The following is a 25,460-nucleotide window of genomic DNA, read 5'->3' on the forward strand; positions in this document are numbered from 1 at the left end:
AGCATGGACATCAGAGGCAAAAACCCAAGAATTATCCTCCTGGCCATAACTCTTCCATTTGACCATGTACTGAAGCTTCTGCCTCGAAAAACGGGAATCCAAAATCTTCTCAACAACATATTCCAATTCCCCATCAACCAACACAGGGGCCGGAGGATCAACAGAGGGAACAACGGGCTCCACATATTTCCGCAACAAAGATCTATGGAAGACATTATGGATAGCAAAAGAGGCCGGAAGCGCCAGTCGAAAAGACACCAGATTAATAATCTCAGAAATCCTATAAGGACCAATAAACAGAGGCTTAAACTTAGGAGAAGAAACCTTCATAGGAACATGACGGGAAGACAACCAGACCAGATCCCCAACCCGAAGCCGGGAACCAACACACCGACGACGATTAGCAAAACGTTGAGCCTCCTCTTGAGATAACACCAACTTGTCCACCACATGAGCCCAAATCTGCTGCAACCTGTCCACCACAGAATCCACACCAGGACAGCCAGAAGGCTCAACCTGCCCAGAAGAAAAACGAGGATGAAAACCAAAATTACAAAAGAAATGCGAAACCAAGGTAGCAGAACTAGCCCGATTATTTAGGGCAAACTCGGTCAATGGCAAGAAGGCCACCCAATCATCCTGATCAGCAGACACAAAGCATCTCAAATAAGTCTACAAGGTCTGATTAGTTCGCTCGGTCTGGCCATTTGTCTGAGGATGAAATGCAGAAGAAAAAGACAAATCAATGCCCAGCCTAGCACAAAAGGCCCGCCAAAACCTAGAAACAAACTGGGAACCTCTGTCGGACACAATATTCTCCGGAATACTATGCAAACGAACCACATGCTGAAAGAACAACGGAACCAAATCAGAAGAGGAAGGCAATTTAGGTAAGGGTACCAAATTAACCATCTTAGAGAACCGGTCACATACAACCCAGATAACAGACATCTTCTGGGAGACCGGAAGATCAGAAATAAAATTCATCGAAATATGCGTCCAGGGCCTCTCAGGGACTGGCAATGGCAAAAGCAACCCACTTGCACGGGAACAACAAGGCTTGGCCCGCGCACAAGTCCCACAGGACTGCACAAAAGATCGCACATAACGTGACAATGAAGGCCACCAAAAGGACCTACCAACCAAGTCTCTGGTACCAAAAATGCCAGGATGACCGGCCAACATGGAACAGTGAACCTCAGAAATCACTCTACTAGTCCATCTGTCAGGAACAATTTCCCCACAGGACATCGGTCAGGTTTGTCAGCCTGAAATTCCTGAAGAACCCGTCGTAAATCAGGGGAAATGGCAGAAAGGACCACCCCCTCTTTCAGAATACCGACCGGCTCTAAGACCTCAGGAGAATCAGGCAAAAAACTCCTAGAGAGGGCATCAGCCTTAATATTCTTAGAACCCGGAAGGTACGAGACCACAAAATCAAAACGGGAAAAAAACAAGGACCATCGAGCCTGTCTAGGATTCAGCCGTTTAGCAGACTCGAGGTAAATCAAATTCTTATGATCAGTCAAGACCACAATACGGTGCTTAGCTCCCTCAAGCCAATGTCGCCACTCCTCAAATGCCCACTTCATAGCCAACAACTCCCGATTGCTGACATCATAATTGCGTTCAGCAGGCGAAAACTTACGGGAAAAGAAGGCACACGGTTTCATTAAGGAACCAACAGGATCCCTCTGAGACAAAACGGCCCCTGCCCCAATCTCAGAAGTGTCAACCTCAACCTGAAACGGAAGAGAAACATCCGGTTGGCGCAACACTGAAGCAGAAGTAAATCGACGTTTAAGCTCCTGAAAGGCAGAGACAGCCGCAGAGGACCAATTCGCCACATCAGTGCCTTTCTTCGTCTAGTCGGTCAAGGGTTTAACCACGCTGGAAAAATTAGCAATGAAACGGCGATAAAAATTTGCAAAACCCCAAAATTTCTGAAGGCTCTTCACGGCTGTGGGCTGAATCCAATCATGAATGGCCTGAACCTTAACCGGATCCATCTCTATAGACGAAGGAGAAAAAATGAAGCCCAAAAAAGAGACTTTCTGCACCCCAAAGAGACACTTAGACCCTTTCACAAACAGGGCATTGTCACGAGGGATCTGAAATACCATCCTGACCTGTTGCACATGAGACTCCCAATCATCGGAAAAAATCAAAATATCGTCCAAATATACAATCAAGAATTTATCAAGATAAGTCCGGAAGATATCATGCATGAAGGACTGAAAAACAGATGGAGTATTAGAGAGTTCGAATGGCATCACAAGGTATTCAAAATGGCCTTCGGGCGTGTTAAACGCAGTTTTCCATTCATCACCCTGCTTAATACGAACAAGATTATATGCCCCCTCGAAGGTCAATCTTGGTAAACCAACTAGCTCCCTTAATCCTAGCAAACAAATCGGAAAGCAAAGGTAAAGGGTATTGAAACTTGACCGTGATTTTATTCAAGAGGCGATAATCTATACAGGGTCTCAAGGAACCATCTTTTTTAGCAACAAAAAAGAACCCCGCTCCCAACGGTGAAGAAGATGGCCGAATATGCCCTTTCTCCAAAGACTCCTTAATATAGCTCCGCATGGCGGTATGTTCAGGCACAGATAGATTAAAAAGTCGACCCTTAGGAAACTTACAGCCTGGAATTATTTTTATTATTATTATTATTATTATACATTTTTATGGCGCCATTTATTCCATGGCACTTTACATGTGAATACGGGGCAAATATAGACAAATACATTATACATGAGCAGATAACAAGGCACACGAGTACATAAGGAGGGAGGACCCTGCCCGCGAGGGCTCACAGTCTGCAGGGGGTGGTTGAGGATACACTAGGAGAGGGAAGAGCTGGCTGTGCGGCTGTTCAGTAGTTTGAGGATCACTGCAGGATGTAGGCTTGTCGGAAGAGATGAGTCTTCAGGTTCTTTTTGAAGGTTTCTATGGTAGGCGCGAGTCTGATGTGTTGGGGTAGAGAGTTCCAGAGTATGGGGAAAGCACGGGAGAAGTCTTGGATGCGGTTATGGGAAGAAGAGATGAGAGGGGAGTAGAGAAGGAGGTCTTGGGAGGATCGGAGGTTGCGTGTAGGTAGGTACCGGGAGACCATGTAACAGATGTATGGAGGAGACAGGTTGTGGATGGCTTTGTATGTCAGTGTGAGGGTTTTGAACTGGAGTCTCTGGGCGATAGGAAGCCAGTGAAGGGCTTGACACGGGAGAGGCTGGGGAATAGCGGGGGGACAGGTGGCTTAGTCGGGCAGCAGAGTGTAGGATGGATTGGAGTGGTGCCAGAGTGCTAGAGGGGAGTCCAGAGAGTAGGAGGTTGCAGTAGTCGAGGCGGGAGATGATAAGGGCATGCACTAGCGTTTTTGCAGTGTTGCGGTCAAGGAATGCACGGATCCGGGAAATATTTTTGAGTTTGAGACGACAGGAGGAGGCAAGGGCTTGGATATGTGGCTTGAAAGAGAGGGCAGAGTCGAGGATCACCCCGAGGCACCGGGCGTGTGGGACTGGGGATAGTGAGCAGCCATTGACATTGATGGATAGGTCTGGTGGAGGGGTAGAGTGAGATGGGGGAAAGATGATGAATTCTGTTTTGTCCATGTTCAGTTGTAGAAAGCAAGCAGAAAAGAAGGCTGAAATGGCAGACAGACAGTGCGGGATTTTGGAATCAAGTCAATAGCACAATCGCAGTCCCTGTGCGGTGGAAGGAAACTGGTTTTGGGCTCATCGAATACATCCTGAAAATCAGACAAAAACTCTGGAATTTCAGAAGGTGAAGAAGAGGAGATTGACATCAAAGGAACATCATTATGAACCCCCTGACAACCCCAACTAGTCACAGACATGGACTTCCAGTCCAACACAGGATTATGTACCTGCAACCATGGAAAACCCAGCACGATAACATCATGCAAGTTATGCAACACCAGAAATCGACAATCTTCCTGATGAGCTGGCACCATGCGCATGGTCACCTGTGTCCAAAACTGGGGCTTATTTTTAGCCAAGGGTGTAGCATCAATGCCCCTTAAAGGAATAGGGTTCTGCAAAGGCTGCAAGGGAAAACCACAACGCTTGGCAAACTCAAAATCCATTAAATTCAAGGCGGTGCCTGAATCCACAAACGCCATGAAAGAAAATGATGACAATGAGCAGATCAAGGACACAGATAACAGAAATTTAGGTTGTACAGTACTGATGGTAATTGAACTGGCGATCCTCTTTGTCCGCTTAGGGCAGACAGAAATTACATGAGAAGCGTCGCCACAACAATAACACAACCTATTTTGACGTCTGAAACCTTGTCGTTCCGTTCTAGACAGAATTCTATCACATTGCATAGGCTCAGAAATTTGCTCAGGGGATAACGCCACAGCGCGCACAGTTTTGCGCTCCCGCAGGCGTCGGTCAATCTGAATGGCCAGAGACATAGAATCACTCAGACCGGAAGGTGTGGGAAATCCCACCATAACATCTTTAACAGATTCAGAAAGCCCCCTTCTGAAAATTGCCGCCAAAGCATCATTATTCCATTTAGTCAACACAGACCATTTTCTGAATTTCTGACAATACAATTCTGCCGCCTCTTGACCCTGAGACAGCGCCAACAAGGTCTTCTCAGCTTGATCCACAGAATTTGGTTTATCATATAATAGTCCTAAAGCCTGAAAAAAGGAATCAATATTAAGCAAAGTCGGATTCCCAGATTCCAGGGAAAACGCCCAAACCTGCGGGTCGCCACGCAGCAGGGAGATTACGATCTTTACCTGCTGAATGGAATCACCAGAGGATCGAGGTCTCAGGTCAAAAAACAGTTTACAGTTGTTTTTAAAACTCAAAAATTTAGACCTGTCACCAGAAAACAAATCAGGAGTAGGAATCTTCGGTTCTAAAACAGGAGTCTGAACAATATAATCAGAAATACCTTGCACCCTAGCAGCAAGCTGGTCTACACGAGAAGCTAATTCCTGAACATTCATGCTTACACCAGGCTCCTCAGCCACCCAGATATTAAGAGGGAAGAGAACACAAAACAGACTGGAAAAAAAAAATGGCTCAAGAGCTTCCTTCCCTTCTTCTGAAATGCATTTAACTCATTGCAGGCCAGTTGTATTGTTATGATCCGGTGACCTAGGAGCTGCATGAGAACTTTCACTGGAGAAGGTGTCCACTATACTGACCGCAATCCTGAACTTAACACCCAAACTAGAAGTAGCCGTGGAGTGTACCTAACACACCTAGACACCTTGTCACAGCAGGAAGACTAAATACCTCTAAAGATGGAAATTGGAATACTATCTTGCCTCAGAGAAAATCCCCAATGGATAGACAGCCCCCCACAAATATTGGCGGTGAGTCGGAGAGGAAAAAACATACACAGGCAGAAAAACAGGATTTGGCACAGGAGGCCACTCCAGCTAGATAGGACCGGATAGGACAGAGTTCTGTGCGGTCAGTATTAAAACCCTTCAAAACATACACAGCAGAATATACAAAAAACTTCCTACATCTACTAAAAGATGTAGGAGCGTAAATCTGCAACTCCAGTGAATCCTACAATCAGAGCAGGAATAAAACTGAAACAAGCACACAGCAGTGTGCCACAGATACAAAAACCAAACACTTATCTTTGCAGAATTTGGCAGCAACAGGAGAAGCCAGAAAGTGATCCAACACTTCACAAGTAACATTGACAACTGGCAAGGGCTAAAGGATCCTGCACACCTAAATATCCCAGTCAGAATTGTAATCATCCGATACACCTGGCCAGGACTGCGAGTCAGAGACAACTGCATTCCCACCAACAACCACTGGAGGGAACCCAAGAGCAGAATTCACAACACGCTTACACTCCATAGGAAAGAGAGAGGACCACGCTGACCATAAGAACTTACACTCTGCAGGAGAGAAAGAGAGGACCCCGCTGACTATTAAAGCTTACACTCTACTGGAGAGAGAAAGGACCCTACTGACCATAAGAGCTTACACTCTGCAGAAGAGAAATAAAGGGCCTCAATTACCGTAAGTGCTTACACTCTCCAGGAAAGAGAAAGAAAGGACTCTGCTGACCATAAGAGCTTACACTCTCAATGATAGAGAAAGAAAGGACTCTGCTGACCATAAGAGCTTACACTCTCCATGATAGAGAAAGAGAGGACTCTGCTGACCATAAGAGCTTACACTCTCCATGATAGAGAAAGAGAGGACTCCGCTGACCATAAGAGCTTACACTCTCCATGATAGAGAAAGAGAGAACTCTGCTGACCATAAGAGCTTACACTCTCCATGATAGAGAAAGAGAGGACTCCGCTGACCATAAGAGCTTACACTCTCAATGATAGAGAAAGAGAGGACTCCGCTGACCATAAGAGCTTACACTCTCAATGATAGAGAAAGAGAAGACTCCGCTGACCATAAGAGCTTACACTCTCAATGATAGAGAAAGAGAAGACTCCGCTGACCATAAGAGCTTACACTCTCCATGATCGAGAAAGAGAGGACTCCGCTGACCATAAGAGCTTACACTCTCCATGATAAAGAGAGAACTCCGCTGACCATAAGTGCTTACACTCTACAAGTAACAGAGTTACCCAGTGACTCTCCAGATGGAAAAGGGTTCTTCTGTACAAAATGTGATACACTGGGAATTTCTGATATGCAATGTTCCAAGTACTGACCACTATTGTCCAAGGTGTGCTAATCTTCTAAATGTCATAGCTGCACGGCAATCTGGCGAGGCCAGTGTGGTAACACAAAATTACAGTCATGGCAAAAAGTATTGACACCCCGGCAATTCTGTCAGATAATACTCATTTTCTTCCTGAAAATGATTGCAAACACAAATTCTTTGGTATTCTTATCTTCATTTAATTTGTCTTAAATGAAAAAACACAGAAGAGAATGAAGCAAAAAGCAAAACATTGATCATTTCACACAAAACTCCAAAAATGGGCCAGACAAAAGTATTGGCACCCTCAGCCTAATACTTGGTTGCACAACCTTTAGCCAAAATAACTGTGACCAACCGCTTCCGGTAACCATCAATGAGTTTCTTACAATGCTCTGCTGGAATTTTAGACCATTCTTCTTTGGCAAACTGCTCCAGGTCCCTGATATTTGAAGGGTGCCTTCTACAAACTGCCATTTTTAGATCTCTCCACAGGTGTTCTATGGGATTCAGGTCTGGACTCATTGCTGGCCACCTTAGAAGTCTCCAGTGCTTTCTCTCAAACCATTTTCTAGTGCTTTTTGAATTGTATTTTGGGTCATTGTCCTGCTGGAAGACCCATGGCCTCTGGGGGAGACCCAGCTTTCTCACACTGGGCCCTACATTATGCTGCAAAATTTGTTGCTTTTCTTCAGACTTCATAATGCCATGCACACGGTCAAGCAGTCCAGTGCCAGAGGCAGCAAAGCAACCCCAAAACATCAGGGAACCACTGCCATGTTTGACTGTAGGGACTGTGTTCTTTTCTTTGCCTCTTTTTTTCTCCTGTAAACTCTATGTTGATGCCTTTGCCCAAAAAGCTCTACTTTTGTCTCATCTGACCAGAGAACATTCTTCCAAAACGTTTTAGGCTTTTTCAGGTAAGTTTTGGCAAACTCCAGCCTGGCTTTTTTATGTCTCGGGGTAAGAAGTGGGGTCTTCCTGGGTCTCCTACCATACAGTCCCTTTTCATTCAGACGCCGACGGATAGTACGGGTTGACACTGTTGTACCCTCGGACTGCAGGGCAGCTTGAACTTGTTTGGATGTTAGTCGAGGTTCTTTATCCAACATCCACACAATCTTGCGTTGAAATCTCTTGTCAATTTTTCTTTTCCGTCCACATCTAGGGAGGTTAGCCACAGTGCCATGGGCTTTAAACTTCTTGATGACACTGCGCACGGTAGACACAGGAACATTCAAGTCTTTGGAGATGGACTTGTAGCCTTGAGATTGCTCATGCTTCCTCACAATTTGGTTTCTCAAGTCCTCAGACAGTTCTTTGGTCTTTCTTTTCTCCATGCTCAATGTGGAACACACAAGGACACAGGTTGAGTCAACTTTAATCCATGTCAACTGGCTGCAAGTGTGATTTAGATATTGCCAGCACTTGTTAGGTGCCACAGGTAAGTTACAGGTGCTGATAATTACACAAATTAGAGAAGCATCATATGATTTTTCGAACAGTGCCAATACTTTTGTCCACCCCCTTTTTAATGTTTGGTGTGGAATTATATCCAATTTGGCTTTAGGACTATTCTTTTTGTGTTTTTTTCATTTAAGACAAATTAAATGAAAATAATAATACCAAAGAATTTGTGTTTGCAATCATTGTCAGGAAGAAAATGAGTATTATCTGACAGAATTGCAGGGGTGTCAATACTTTTGGCCATGACTGTATGTTAGCCTACTCTTTGTTGCTTCAGCACTGTGGGAAATGGTGCCAGGCAAGATTTTTTTTGCGAACTGTGAATCGAATCTTCAAATGTTCGAATTCACCTGAAACTATGAATTTCAGGAAATTTGACTCAAACTTGACCCTCTGTGGATCGATCCATTCATCTCTACTTTTAGTTTTTGGTTTTATCCTCCAGACTACTATACAGAGGTGGTTAAGTTTGTCAAAGTTTGGAATTTTTAAATAAGGAAATTAATCCAATATCACATGTTACTGAATAGTAAAACTTTATGAACCTTTGTTTTCAGTATCCGATGTGACCCCCTTTCTGCAGCAATAAGTGCATCTTAACGTTTCTGGTAATAGTAGATTAGTCCTGCTCATCAGCTTGGAGAAATTTTACCACATTTTACCCTACAAAACATCTTTGACTTTGATAGACTGGTGGGTTTTCTCCCATGATCTGCTCACTTCAGGTCGTTTCACAACATTTCTATGCAATTAAAGTCAGGATTGGATATTCAAAAACTTTAACTTTATTCTACTTTAACTGAAAGACTTGTAGCATTAGGTCATTGCCTTTCTAAATTACCCACGTTCTCATGAGGTTCAGCTCAATATTTTCCATTCACAATTTCGGTAATAATTCAGAATTCATTGTTCTATCAATTATGTTAAGGCGTCCTGGCCCAGATGCCCCATTAGTGCCCCTGCCGGTAACAATGCTAATGGGACATTAACTCTTCAAGGGGGACTTGTAGGGCATTATTACTGGACCATTCACTAATGAGGCATTATTACTGGAAAGAAAAATGATATTTCCCTCCAGTAATAATGCCTCATTAGTGCATGGTAAAGTAATAATGCCCTACAAGTCCCCCTTGAAGAAATGGTGTCCCATTAGTGCGCCTTCCAGATATAATGCTCCATTAGTGCCCATCCAGTAATAATACTTCATTAGTGCCTCCTATAGTATTAATGACCCATAAGTGCCCACTTTAAGTAATAATGCACCCTTCCAGAAACAATACCCCATTTGTTCTCTCTACATTAGTGTCCCTGCCAGTAACAATACTTCATTATTTCCCTCATGTATTAATGCCCATTAATACACACTCCACTAATAATGCTCCATTAGTGCCCCCAACAGAATGCCCCATTGGTTCTCCTTCCAGAAAGTGCCCCCCCTCTGGAAACAATGCCCTTTTCCAGTAATAATGCTCCATTACTTCCCCCTCCAGACATAATGTCCAATTAATGCACCCTCAAAACCAAATACCCTCTTAGTTAAGCAGCGCTTGCAAAAAATATAGTTATAGTCATCTAATCCAAAGCCAGCGAGTCCTCTTAATGTTACAGGAGGCAAATTCAGTGACAACATTGCACCTGTTTCACTGGAACGTGACGTCTTATAAGCTACAAAGCTACGAGATGGAGAGTGGTAGGACAGGGGAGCCTGTGACTACCTGCTCTACCAAAAGATGGAACTGTATAGGAGTCATGTTGATGCCAATACAGTTTAATGTGACACTCACTATAGATCCAGAGCACACGGCCAGCAGTCCTGGGCCACAGCGCCATATTTTTGTGACTAGAAGTAGCTTGTCGCTCTTCTTTAAGAATTGAATGCTAGAAGATTACTAATTACACCCTAATTAATTGCAATGAATAGTTCTTCTATGTTTATGCCCATGACCCTAGTGCAAAGACGTGTGACGCCAGATCCATTAACCCACTGAAGCTAGAAGAATGCCAAGAGCAGAGTGCTGAAATATTTAGTCAATCTCTCTAATCTTCCTTCTGAGACCTCAAATATTTACATACTGCTTAGCTCAGTTTGATTAGAGTAATTATCTCCGTTAAGAGAAGTTAGTCGACAGTTGAGACATAACCGGATGTTTCCGCTCTACACAATGGAGCCTTTCACTGATATTTGACAACGAGCTACAACAGGCTGATGTCTAATGGAATATCAGCTATTGTTTACTTATAAGAATTAGCTACCATTCTTTGCCTAGACATCAGTAAAGAGCTACTGTCTGTTTATATTTCATTTTTGTGTCTTTTGGAAGTATACAAAGTGTTTAATGATGTACACATCAGATGGAAGCCTCCAATGTACTGTACATGTTTTTCTATGTAGTAAAGAAAAATATAGCAGCTCAACATATGCTGAAGGACATTCTCTTGGCAGATGCTGGGTGCATAAGGGCCTATGGATCTGTTCATAATCCAAGAGCCTATTGTTTTGTTTCCCAGTATTTACAACAAATGTAAATTAAAAAGACAATGTATGCAAACTGATCTGCAGAGCTGCTCCTCATTAAGGTACCGTCACACATAGCGACGCTGCAGCGATACCGACAACGATCCGGATCGCTGCAGCGTCGCTGTTTGGTCGCTGGAGAGCTGTCACACAGACCACTCTCCAGCGACCAACGATCCCGAGGTCCCCGGTAACCAGGGTAAACATCGGGTAACTAAGCGCAGGGCCGCGCTTAGTAACCCGATGTTTACCCTGGTTACCATCCTAAAAAGTAAAAAAAAACAAACACTACATACTTACCTACCGCTGTCTGTCCTCGGCGCTCTGCTTCTCTGGTCTGGCTGTGAGCGCCGGGCAGCCAGAAAGCAGAGCGGTGACGTCACCGCTCTGCTTTCCGGCTGACCGACGCTCACAGCCAGAGCAGGAGGAGAGCAGAGCACAGCGCTGGAGGACAGACGGCTGTAGGTAAGTATGTAGTGTTTGTTTTTTTACTTTTAGGATGGTAACCAGGGTAAACATCGGGTTACTAAGCGCGGCCCTGCGCTTAGTTACCCGATGTTTACCCTGGTTACCAGCAAAGACATCGCTGAATCGGTGTCACACACGCCGATTAAGCGATGTCTACGGGGAGTCCAGCGACGAAATAAAGTTCTGGACTTTCTTCCCCGACCAGCGATCTCCCAGCAGGGGCCTGATCGCTGCTGCCTGTCACACTGGACGATATCGCTAGCCAGGACGCTGCAACGTCACGGATCGCTAGCGATATCGTCTAGTGTGACAGTACCTTTAAGGTACCGTCACATTAAGCGACGCTGCAGCGATCCAGACAACGATCCCGATCGCTGCAGCGTCGCTGTGTGGTCGCTGGAGAGCTGTCACACAGACAGCTCTCCAGCGACCAACGATGCCGAGGTCCCCGGGTAACCAGGGTAAACATCGGGTTACTAAGCGCAGGGCCGCACTTAGTAACCCGATGTTTACCCTGGTTACCAGCGTAAACGTTAAAAAAAAAAAACACTACATACTTACCTTCCGCTGTCTGTCCCCCGACGCTGTGCTTCTCTGCACTGACTGTGAGCGCCAGCCGGAAAGCACAGCGGTGACGTCACCGCTGTGCTCTGCTTTCCGGCTGGCCGGCGCTCACAGTGCAGAGAAGCACAGCGCCAGAGGACAGACAGCGGAAGATAAGTATGTAGTGGTTTTTTTTTTTACGTTTACGCTGGTAACCAGGGTAAACATCGGGTTACTAAGCGCGGCCCTGCGTTTAGTAACCCGATGTTTACCCTGGTTACCAGTGAAGACATCGCTGAATCGGCGTCACACACGCCGATTCAGCGATGTCTGCGGGAGGTCCACCGACGAAACAAAGTTCTGGACTTTCTGCGCCGACCAACGATGTCACAGCAGGATCCTGATCGCTGCTGCCTGTCAAACTGAACAATATCGCTAGCCAGGACGCTGCAACGTCACGGATCGCTAGCGATATCGTTCAGTGTGAAGGTACCTTTAGATCAGTAGCCACAAAAATGTACTAAATTTAATTTTGTGGTTATGGACTTCTGTAGTGTCATGCGGTACCTCTGCATGTGTTTGGTTTTACATAGAAAAATATACTTTTTTTTTTGCTCAGAGATTCATACATGAGTCCACTAAAAAAACCCGACATAGTGGGCAGAGCTGGGGACGAATGGGGGTATGATGGGGGATGGTCACCACCACTCTTCAAATTCACAACTACTGGTAGTGGAAAGCCCGCCAGGGTCGTGGGCTATTCGGTACCAGGTCTGGTACTTAAAGGGATGTGTCACGGCGGCGGCGACACAGTCCGTTGCCCTGGGCACCCATGTTAAAGGGATAGTCTTTAAAGGGATTTTTGAAATAAAGAAAGTTTGTGACGCCACATGTGGTATTCAGTCAGTAGGGACCGACGCTGCTTGAACGGGTCCTCTGGGGGGTGATGTTATGGCAGCTAGATGGTATAACTTCCCACAGGTTAAGTAGGTCCCTAGGGCTTCTGTGTGTAGATGGAGATGATGAATGGTGCAGCAAAGAACGAAGGACACAGGTTTGCAGTCTTTTTACCTGGTTTACTGATGGTAGCAGGCAGCCACAGTCCAGGGCACCAGATCACAGGTACAGGCAGGGTCCGGCAGGTTTGGAAGAGAGTTCAGAGTCCAGCTTTACCAGGTGGAATTAAAAGCCTTCCTCTTAGCGCGGTGGTATTAGAGTCCCTTACTGCCTATGGTTTCTTAACAAGGTCCTCTCAGTTATCTCTGTCCTTTATTGAAGTGGGACACAAACTCATATGACTCGAGTCCTTTTACAGGGTCTCTATCATGACCCGGGCTCTATGTGTCACTGTGCCTCCTGGGCATTAGGGCGGACAGGCTACGTGTAGTTTAGCTGTCCTACCTGTTTCTGCTGTGCCTCCTAGAGTATGACAAAGCCTCGGTCTTCTGGTTACCGGTATCTGCGCTCTATCAGGGAAGTAGCCCAGTCGCAGCTATTCTCCCCTGTTGTTACTCTCCTGTGCTTTGCTCTCCAGCACGTTAGCTAAAGGCTGTTCTTCCTTCTGTATCTCGCCATCTAGGAGCTACAGCACCTCAGGCTGTATGGCCTCTCACCCGTCCTTCTGCCTCAGACTGCTCCAGTCTGCTGTCTGGCGCCAACTGTCTAAAACTTCCTAACTGCTTAGCAACTGCCTAGTAACTAACTCCTCTTCCTGACCAGAGAGAGCAGCTCCCCTTAAGTTGAGTGTAGAGCTCCCCCTTCTGGACCGGAGTCAGAACGGTGTTATATGTGCTGATTACCTGTCAAAAAGAATCCTCCATCACTTCCAAGCTTGACCTCACTCTCCCTGTAAGGAATGCAATGGCACTGTGACAACCAGGACCCTTGGGCGTCACAGTTGCGTTCCCTATGCCACAAATCTTACTCCAGCCTACAGAGGTGCACGACATTAAATGCCTCGCCTGATTCATTAAGAGGCTTGCATGTTGCATGAGGGTAGTATATTTGGGGGCTATTATGTACTTGTTCATTCAATAAACTTATTTACATTGTGATCCCTATGCATTCGCATATTTCTTTCTCTATTTTTGTTTTTGGTCGTAATGAATCATGAGCTTTTGCGAATGAATCAGGGCCATAAAATTTTGGTCACTTTTGTAATATTTCTGTACACTATGATTTATTTTTATTTTATTATTTTTTACACTCAGCATGCTGAAAGTATGACATTTGTTCAGTAGGCTCCAATACTTTTCTAAAACTTTTAAAATTCCTAAAAAAAACATCTGTACAAAAACACATTGAAAATTAAACACCACAAATTTATAAAATCACACTAAGATGTCTACAAGTAAAGTATCCAACTGTACATTTTTGTAAAATTATACAGGACTAGATCAGTATAAGATTTTCCAAGATTTTAGAGAGGATTTTCTGATGGAAAAGAATAAACATGCAAAGAGTGTCTAGATGTACCTAATGTACTGCTGATTAAATGTATGTTATACACACATTCATTATGGTCAGAGTATCTCAAAGTTACAGTGGCTTACAAAAGTATTCACCCCAACCCCCCCTCCCCTTGGCATTTTTCGTGTTTTGCTACCTCATAACCTGAAATTTCATAGTTTTTTCTTTCGGGTTTGCATCAGTTCATGTAAAGAACATTGTCTACAACTGTGAACATTTGTTTTTTTCTTTTATTATGAAGCAAACAAAAAATAGGACAAAATAGCTAAAAACTTCAGTGTGCATTAATACTCACCCCCCTAAAGTCAGTACTTTGCAGAGCCTCCTTTTGCGACAGTTACAGCTGCAAGTCGCTTTGGATAAGTCTTTATGAGCTTTCCACATCTGGCCACTGGGATTTATGCACATTCATCAAGGCAAAACTGCCCCAGCTTCAACAAGTTAGATGGTTTACCCTGGTGAACAGCTATCTTTAAGTCTGACCACAGATTCTCAATTGCATGTTCCTCAAAAAGGTCCCCCTCATGACACTGCCACCACCATGTATCACTGTGAGGATGGTGTTCCTGAGGTGATGAGCTGTGTTGATTTGGCATCAGACATAATGTTTACCTTTGTGGCCAAAAAGTTCAATTCTTGTCTCATCTGACCACAGCACCTTCCTTCATACATTTGAGGAGTGTCCCATATGTCTTTTAGCAAACTCAAAATGAGTGCTGCAATTTTTGTGTGTAAGTAAAGTTTTTTTTCTACAGACTCTTCATAAAGGCCAACTCTATGGCTTATTGTGGTCATATGTTTAGATACTCCAGTCTCTGCTTAGGAACTCTACAGCTCCCTCGGGATTACCTTTGGTGTGTATGCTCCCTCTCTGATTAATGCCCTCCGTGCCTGGGCTGAGAGTTATGGTGGGCGGCCATCTCATCAGGTTTGTTGGGGTACCACGTTCTTTCCATTTGATGATAATGGATTTGCTGATGCTCTGGGGGATCATCAAAGATTGGGATATCTTTTTTTATGAACCAACCCTGACTTGTACTTCCAAACAACTTTGTCCCTGCCTTGTTAGGAGATCTCCTTGGTCTTCATGGTGTTGTTTTGTTAGTGGTGCCTCTTGCTTAACCCCTTTCTGACCTCGGATGGGATAGTACGTCCGAGGTCAGAAGCCCCGCTTTGATGCGGGCTCAGGTGGTGAGCCCGCATCAAAGCCATGTCAGCTGTTTTGAACAGCTGACATGTGCCCGAAAGAGCGGCGGGTGAAATCGCGATTCACCCACCGCTATTAAATAGTTAAATGCCGCTGTCAAATGCTGACAGCGGCATTTAACTACCACTTCCGGCCGCGTGGCCGGAAATGCACGCATCGCCGACCCCGTCACATGATCGAGGGTCAGCGATGCTTCTGCATTGTAGCCATAGAGGTCCTTGAGACCTCTATGCTTACTGATCCCTGCTAGGTGTGAGCGCCACCCTGTGGTCGGCGCTCATAGCACACCTGCATTTCTGCTGCATAGCAGCGATCTGATAATCGCTGCTATGTAGCAGAGCCGATCCAGTTGTGCCAGCTTCTAGCCTCACACGGAGGCTATTGAAGCATGACAAAAGTAAAAAAAAAAAAAAAGTGAAAAAAAAAATATATAAAAGTTTAAATCACCCCTTTTCGCCCCATTCAAAATAAAACAATAAAAAAAATAATCAAACCTACACATATATGGTATCGCGGCGTTCAGAATCGCCCGATCTATCAATAAAAAAAGCATTAACCTGATCGCTACACGGCGTAGCGAGAAAAAATTCAAAACGCCAGAATTATGTTTTTTTAGTCGCCGTGACATTGCATTAAAATGCAATAACAGGCGATCAAAAGAACGTATCTGCACAAAAGTGGTATCAGTAAAATCGTCAGCTTAGAACGCAAAAAATAAGCCCTCAACCAACCCCAGATCCCGAAAAATGGAGATGCTACGGGTATCGGAAAATGGCACAATTTATTTATTTATTTATTTATTTATTTTTAGCAAAGTTTGGAATTTTTTTTTCACCACTTAGATAAAAAAAGAACCTAGTCATGTTTGGTGTCTATTAACTCGTAATGACCTGGAGAATCATAATGGCAGGTCAGTTTTAGCATTTAGTGAACCTAGCAAAAAAGGCATGCTTGCCACCAGTCTTTCACACCGCTTTTGGGTAACTTTATGCCACTCCTGGTACAAAAATAAATACAAAATCTATTGCTTGGAACTTCGGAGACATGTTGTCAGTAGTAGAGATGAGCGGTGTTCGAGTCGAACTGTTCGCCAATTTCAAATTCGAGCTGTTTTGGGCGGTGTTTGAGTCGTTTGTCGAACAATTTGCTTAAAATTTGTCTGTTCGAGTTTCTGTTCGATAACTGTTCGTTCACCAAAAGCCTAACTTGATTTGTACATTAAAACTGTTTATCATTGTTAATAGACTGTTTCAGTGAATAGTGGGCGGGGGGAGTAGCCCGCCTGTGAAGCTAACTACACCGCCTGTGTATCTAAATTTTTACTGCATCTAACCCAGTATATTGTTTTGGGCCTAGGAGCAGTGTCTGCATGTCAGCGGAGTAGCCCACCTGTGAAGCTAACTACGCCGCCTGTGTATCTAAATTTTTACTGCATCTAACCCAGTAAATCCTTTTGGGTCTAGTACCATAGTTTGGCCACTCAGCTCTGCTCGGTTTTCATCCATCGTTTTTTGTGCCAACAACTGCAGATACAGAGTTGCCAATTAGTTAAGCACCAAAATGAGTGGCAAAAGGCCTGCTGCTAGTGGAAAGGGGGATAGGCGTGTTGGAAAGGGAAAAAAAGGTTTGTCCGTGGGGTAGGTGGTAATGCAACAGTAACATCTGCAGAAGAAATACCATCTTCCAGCCAAAGTAAGATGTCTACTTCTTTTTGTGGACAATCTGATATAATCCCTTTCTTGCGACTATCGCTACGAGCATCACTACAAATTCCAGATGAGGCACAAAAACAGCAGGTGCTTGAACGGATATCAAGTACTCTTTCAAGTGGGCTCTCCTCCATGTCAACTTCAATATCACAACTACTCCAGTCCTCAGAGGTGTCACGCCAATCGCACTTGCATCTAAGCATGGCAGCCAGCCTGAGACAACGAGATCCAGAGGTGGGGCAAATCACGCTGCAGGAGTGGTCTCAGATCAGGGACCTATGCACCCCTCTGCACAGTTTTGAAATAGCGACGAAGATGTTTAGTGCTGTTGATGCCATTATCAGCATGACTATTCCAGGGATTTTCATGCTGGAGCACACCTTACACAGTATTCGGAGTCAGGTGGTGGAACAAGAGGAGAAGGAGGAGGAGGAAAAGGAGGAGTCGTATGCGGAAGGGATAATATCTCCAAGGTCCAGACGGTCGGCAGCAACAAGGTTTTTGGCATAGGAGGCTGGGGGAGAGGGATTACCGACGGCACATGGTAGCAGCCAAACTGTTGAGGAAGGTGCAGGACGCGAGTTCAAAGTGGAGGACGAACTGGCGCTGGGCATGGAAGACTCATCAGATGAGGGAGACCTTTATCAAATTTCTGTTGTGCGAGGTTGGGGGAGAGGGAAGAGGAAGGAAGCATGATTCTCACCTCACCTCCACCAAGACAACAAGGACTTAGTCCTCATGGATGCGCAAGACACATGAGTGCCTTCTTGCTGCACTACCTGCAACATGACCCTCGGATTGTCATAATCCGAAGTAATGCCGACTACTGGGTTGCCACACGCTTAGATCCCTGGTACAAAAGTAAATTTGCCGAAATATTTCCTGCCATAGAAAGGGATTCACGCATGCAGGAGTATCAGGAGAGACTGTTACAGAATCTTACATCTGCTTTTCCACAAAACACCAGTGGTGCACGTAGTGCATCTCTGAGTTCTAACTTGCCAACCGTGGAACTATCGAGTCATCACTCAAACCGTAACCGTAACATCGTATCTGGAGTATTAACAGCAATTTTTTCCAATTGTTTCAAGATTTTTTTAGACCATCCTTTGCAAAGCCACAGGAGACAAGAAGTCTGACCCATAGCCAACGTCTAGAGAGGATGGTACAGAAGTATCTCCAAGTTAACATCTGGGGGACAGAGAGAGAGAAGTAACAAGAGTGAGAACCTTATGGTAGCTAGTGCAAGTAGGGACCTACTACGTTACTGTGCGCAAGGGGAAGGCTACTGATTTCCACCTGGATAAGGGGATTCTGGAATTGCCATCAGATCGGCCGGACTCTGCCTACCCTGTCATTTGGCACTCTGGACTGTGGATGCTTAAGCCTTCAGTAAAGGTAAAGAGACTGCACCCATTGTGTCCTCGTTATTCACCGCGCCTTGCACCATCCACCATCAACATCTACACTTCTGGGAAGCCCTGGGGAAATACTTCACCTGTGGGAAGGTATACCATCTAGCTGCCATTCCATCACCCCAGCGGACCCCTAAGCAACGTCGGTCACCCTGACCGAATACCACAGGTGGCGTCACGAACACTACCGTTAGTCTACGAACTTCTCCCTTTTATTTGCGCGCCCCTCATAGGGCCACGGTCCGGGTCGGGCCACCGTGACATCCTCGCTGAGGGAACTGAAGGACCCAGTACCAAGTACCCCATTGCCCTTACGTGGGGGCGCGGCAGTGGTTTATTCTGAATGTGTTGGGTTCCTTTTTTGGCACAACTTCCAATGGGGATACCACTACGTCTTCTAAGGAAAGTGTTCTGAATGGACCCGCCGCCATTCTACCTAAATATATTTCTTTTTTAAATTTTTTGGTCATGACGTCTGGGTGTTGGTAGGGTGATTTTAGATTTTTACTCCAGCCTTTCTTGATTTTAGAAGGGCATGACATGCCTATATCTATGTCTCCTCCTCCTTTTACTCCTCCACCTCTTTTCTTTTCTCATGACTATATGTAGTTGTGACTCTTCCATGTGTTTGTTGTATCTTCTGAGCAGTTTGTCAGCTTTTGGACACCTTTTAAGGTGTTTTCTAGTTGTTTTCTATGTGTTTGTATGTGTTTGTGTTTGCCTGCCATTGGTTTCAATGGGGTTCGACGGTGTTTGTTGAACGTTCGACGAACATTCGTCGAACACGCCCCAATTCGATGAACCGAACCGAACTCGAGCACTAGGGGGGTGGCTCAACACTAGTCAGTAGTTTATAGAATAAAAGAACAATTTATATTTTACTCAAAAATATACCTATAAAGAGAAAAATCAGAGAAACTGAAAATTTTGCAGTGGTCTCATAATTTTTGCCAGAGCTGTATATACTGACTGATAATGTGACACTTAGATTGCACACAGGGGGACTTCCTTTCACTAAGCATGTGACTTAGGAAGGTAATTGCTTGCGCCGGAAATGTTAGGGGCTTCGTAGCAAAAGAGGTGAATACATATGCACATGTTAATTTTTAGTTATTTGATCCCATAAATTAAATTTAAGCCTATATTTTTCTCATTTCACTTCACCAGCTTAAAGGGAACCTGTCACCCTGAAAATCGCGGGTGAGGTAAGCCCACCGGCATCAGGGGCTTATCTACAGCATTCTGTAATGCTGTAGATAAGCCCTCGATGTTACCTGAAAGAGGAGAAAAAGACGTCTCTGGTCCGCTGCGGCGCCTTCTATCTTCATTCCAAGACGTCCTCTTCTGATCTTCAGCCACGGCTCCGGCGCAGGCGTACTTTGTCTGCCCTGTTGAGGGCAGAGCAAAGTACTGCAGTGCGCAGGCGCCAGCCTTCTCTGACCTTTCCGGCCGTGGCTGAAGATCAGAAGAGGACGTCTTGGAATGAAGATGGGAGGCGCCGCAGCGGACCAGAGACGCCCATCCGACCGGACCTGCAGCGGGACCGCCCCTGGGTGAGTATAATCTAACGTCTTTTTCTCCTCTTTCAGAATGCTGTAGATAAGCCCCTGATGCCGGTGGGCTTACCTCACCCGCAATTTTTGGGGTGACGGGTTCCCTTTAAACTTTAGTGCTGATGCATCACACACAAATTGGATTACAAAAATATTTAAACACAGGTTGTAATGTAACAAAATAGGTAAAATGCCAAGGATGGTGAATACTTTCACAAGCCATTGTAAATAGACTTTTACCAGACCACTAATTTTATTCTTTTTCATTTTCTGGTGTGAGTAAAGATTTCTTTAATAATTCCATCAAACATTTTTACAAATTCATCAAAGTGACACATATAAAACTTTTAGGCTGTGTGTCCTCGTTGTGTTTTTTATGCGCTTCTGCCGCGTCTTTTGCTGCAGGAGAAATGCTAAAAACACTTAAAAAACGCATTTCCATGCAATCCTATGGGATTCCGCAGTTGCTGTGCCCATGCTGCAGAATCGTATAGCAGTAAAATCCGCAGCATGTTCATTATTTCGGCAATTCCACAGCCATAGGATTGCATTGAAACACTCACTTTACGCATGTGGCTATGTCCACCATGCGTAAAGTGAGCGCTTCATGTGCGGATGATACCCGGGTCTGGAGGAGAGGAGACTCTCCTCCAGGCCCTTGGGAACCATATTTCTGTAAAAAAAAAAAGAATTAAAATAAAAAATAGGGACATACTTACCTTCTGATGGCCCCCCGAGTCCTCCCGCCTCTCACTCGGCGGCTTCTGTTCCCAGGGATGCATTGCGCGTATCACCTGGGATGACGTCGTGGTCATGCGACCGTGATGTCACAAAGGTCCTTCGCGCAAAGCATCCCGGGGAATGGAACGTATCGGGAGTGCCGGTGAGGAGATCGAGGGCTGTCGGAAGGTGAGAATAACCATATTTTTTAAAATTATTTTTAGCATTCTATCTTTTACTATTGATGCTGCATAAGCAGCATCAATAGTAAAAAGTTGGTCACATTTGTCAAGCACTATGCTTGACAAGTGTGACCAACCTGTCAATCACTTTTCCAAGCAATGCTTCAAATCGCTTGTAAAGCGCAAGCATTCTGCAAGCTAAAAGCACTTGCAAAACGCTTGTGTTTTGCGGGAAAACGCATGCGAATTCCACATGCATTTTACCCGCAGCAGGGAGTTGCGGAAATGCAGCAGACATTTCCGCAGCATTTCTGCAAAGTGGGCACATAGCTTTAGGTTTCACCTAGGTTATAAATATTATTTGTTGCATCTTATTTTTAATTGCAGCCTATTTTAAGTAACTTCACCTTTTTCCAGCTCATTTTCCACATATGAAAAGTTATTGGAATATTTTGAAGGCGGCTCAGTAATCTGTCACATTTAATTGTAGAATTGTGAAATGGTTGGCATCTTTTTTCTTTAGTTAGTAACATAGTAACATAGTTAGTAAGGCCGAAAAAAGACATTTGTCCATCCAGTTCAGCCTATATTCCATCATAATAAATACCCAGATCTACGTCCTTCTACAGAACCTAATAATTGTATGATACAATATTGTTCTGCTCCAGGAAGACATCCAGGCCTCTCTTGAACCCCTCGACTGAGTTCGCCATCACCACCTCCTCAGGCAAGCAATTCCAGATTCTCACTGCCCTAACAGTAAAGAATCCTCTTCTATGTTGGTGGAAAAACCTTCTCTCCTCCAGACGCAAAGAATGCCCCCTTGTGCCCGTCACCTTCCTTGGTATAAACAGATCCTCAGCGAGATATTTGTATTGTCCCCTTATATACTTATACATGGTTATTAGATCGCCCCTCAGTCGTCTTTTTTCTAGACTAAATAATCCTAATTTCGCTAATCTATCTGGGTATTGTAGTTCTCCCATCCCCTTTATTAATTTTGTTGCCCTCCTTTGTACTCTCTCTAGTTCCATTATATCCTTCCTGAGCACCGGTGCCCAAAACTGGACACAGTACTCCATGTGCGGTCTAACTAGGGATTTGTACAGAGGCAGTATAATGCTCTCATCATGTGTATCCAGACCTCTTTTAATGCACCCCATGATCCTGTTTGCCTTGGCAGCTGCTGCCTGGCACTGGCTGCTCCAGGTAAGTTTATCATTAACTAGGATCCCCAAGTCCTTCTCCCTGTCAGATTTACCCAGTGGTTTCCCGTTCAGTGTGTAATGGTGATATTGATTCCCTCTTCCCATGTGTATAACCTTACATTTATCATTGTTAAACCTCATCTGCCACCTTTCAGCCCAAGTTTCCAACTTATCCAGATCCATCTGTAGCAGAATACTATCTTCTCTTGTATTAACTGCTTTACATAGTTTTGTATCATCTGCAAATATCGATATTTTACTGTGTAAACCTTCTACCAGATCATTAATGAATATGTTGAAGAGAACAGGTCCCAATACTGACCCCTGCGGTACCCCACTGGTCACAGCGACCCAGTTAGAGACTATACCATTTATAACCACCCTCTGCTTTCTATCACTAAGCCAGTTACTAACCCATTTACACACATTTTCCCCCAGACCAAGCATTCTCATTTTGTGTACCAACCTCTTGTGCGGCACGGTATCAAACGCTTTGGAAAAATCGAGATATACCACGTCCAATGACTCACCGTGGTCCAGTCTATAGCTTACCTCTTCATAAAAACTGATTAGATTGGTTTGACAGGAGCGATTTCTCATAAACCCATGCTGATATGGAGTTAAACAGTTATTCTCATTGAGATAATCCAGAATAACATCCCTCAGAAACCCTTCAAATATTTTACCAACAATAGAGGTTAGACTTACTGGCCTATAATTTCCAGGTTCACTTTTAGAGCCCTTTTTGAATATTGGCACCACATTTGCTATGCGCCAGTCCTGCGGAACAGACCCTGTCGCTATAGAGTCACTAAAAATAAGAAATAATGGTTTATCTATTACATTACTTAGTTCTCTTAGTACTCGTGGGTGTATGCCATCCGGACCCGGAGATTTATCTATTTTAACCTTATTTAGCCGGTTTCGCACCTCTTCTTGGGTTAGATTGGTGACCCTTAATATAGGGTTTTCATTGTTTCTTGGGATTTCACCTAGCATTTCATTTTCCACCGTGAATACCGTGGAGAAGAAGGTGTTTAATATGTTAGCTTTTTCCTCGTCATCTACAACCATTCTTTCCTCACTATTTTTTAAGGGGCCTACATTTTCAGTTTTTATTCTTTTACTATTGATATAGTTGAAGAACAGTTTGGGATTAGTTTTACTCTCCTTAGCAATGTGCTTCTCTGTTTCCTTTTTGGCAGCTTTAATTTGTTTTTTAGATAAAGTATTTTTCTCCCTATAGTTTTTTAGAGCTTCAATGGTGCCATCATGCTTTAGTAGTGCAAATGCTTTCTTTTTACTGTTAATTGCCTGCCTTACTTCTTTGTTTAGCCACATTGGGTTTTTCCTATTTCTAGTCCTTTTATTCCCACAAGGTATAAACCGCTTACACTGCCTATTTAGGATGTTCTTAAACATTTCCCATTTATTATCTGTATTCTCATTTCTGAGGATATTGTCCCAGTCTACCAGATTAAGGGCATCTCTAAGCTGTTCAAACTTTGCCTTCCTAAAGTTCAATGTTTTTGTGACTCCCTGACAAGTCCCCCTAGTGAAAGACATGTGAAACTGTACAATATTGTGGTCACTATTTCCTAGATGCCCAACCACCTGCAGATTTGTTATTCTGTCAGGTCTATTAGATAGTATTAGGTCTAAAAGTGCTGCTCCTCTGGTTGGATTCTGCACCAATTGTGAAAGATAATTTTTCTTGGTTATTAGCAGAAACCTGTTGCCTTTATGGGTTTCACAGGTTTCTGTTTCCCAGTTAATATCCGGGTAGTTAAAGTCCCCCATAACCAGGACCTCATTATGGGTTGCAGTTTCATCTATCTGCTTTAGAAGTAGACTTTCCATGCTTAGTTGAGCTTCAAGAAAGGCTATTAACCTGGGGATAATACCATGTTGGCCCATAAAAATGTGCTTTAATGAGACAAAGCAGCCAATTACAATATTAATTACCTCCCTTTTTAGAAAACTCATAATAATGTCCTGCCCTATATATTTTATCAAATGCAGAAGCCAGTGACAATTAAGAGGGACTATAGCACAGAATTAGATTTATTGTATGTGTTTAATGCATTTGTATAAATTACACAATTGAGAAAAAAGGTTTTTTTAGCAATAAAGTTTTATTTTCCTTGGTGGTTATAAATGTGGTTAGCAGTCGGTGTCTTATCAAATGTTTCATTCTTTTTTTTCTGAGTTTTCTACAGTCTGAGGTCTTGATTCATCAAAGAGATTACACCAAAATTCTTGAAAAGTCTCAAAATTTTTGCACAATGCGGAGTTGTGCAAAATAAATGTTGCTACTCTTGGCTTTTTTTAACACTAGTATAATAATAATAATAATAATTTTATTTATATAGCGCCAAGATATTCCGCAGCACTTTACATTATAGAGGGGACTTGTACAGACAATAGACATTACAGCATAACAATAAACACATAGATCAAAACAGATACCAAGAGGAATGAGGGCCCTGCTCGCAAGCTTACAAACTAATCACCCAGCTCCACTGAAAAGACCAGAGCTGAGAGCTAAGACTGGATAGCAGCACAACGGGGGCGTAATGCCACAGCTAGTCGAATCAATGACGAGCTATGGCTTCATTAATCCAGAAATCTTACTCTAGTCGCTGACTGGAGTAAGTTTTGTGGTGAGGCACACAGAGGTGCAGGTCCCTTGTCAAACACTCCTGATTCATTAAGAGGTATGCTACATTAAATGATTCGGGTCTGTATGACTCCAGCACACTCCCTCATCAAGACCGGCATGAACTTCACTGGTCTTGATGAATTAGGGCCAAGCATGAATTACTTTCAATCTGACAGCCCTCCAGTAAGCCTCACGAATGCTACAGTGCTGACATCCTGTCAATCATTCACATGTCCACTGCAGCAAATCACTGTCCGTTTGTCATGACTTGTGGATGGGACAGCATCAGTACGGGATGATATAAGTGCTAAGTAATACTTCTTTTACATTTTATAACATTCTTTACTAGTTGCCAGTTTTTAAAAAATAATTTAAAACTCCTTTTATCAATTACTAATAATATTACAAATGTGTATTTTCGATATTTATATATAGGCATGGAAATAGTAAAAAGTTTCCTATGTAGGACAGTTGATATACTACTATATAGTACATTGTGAAGGTATCTGTTATTAAGGCACATTGCGAAGATATGGTTGAATTTCAGGCTGATCAATCAAACAAAATCAGATTAAAGTGAGAGCACAAAGAATAGGTTTTGTCAGTTTTCTAGGACATATTTATCAAAGTGAAGGAAAGTAAAAGAATTTATACTATACAT

This window comes from Ranitomeya imitator, chromosome 5 (genome assembly GCF_032444005.1).
Source record: "Ranitomeya imitator isolate aRanImi1 chromosome 5, aRanImi1.pri, whole genome shotgun sequence".
NCBI classification, from domain to species: Eukaryota; Metazoa; Chordata; class Amphibia; order Anura; family Dendrobatidae; genus Ranitomeya; species Ranitomeya imitator.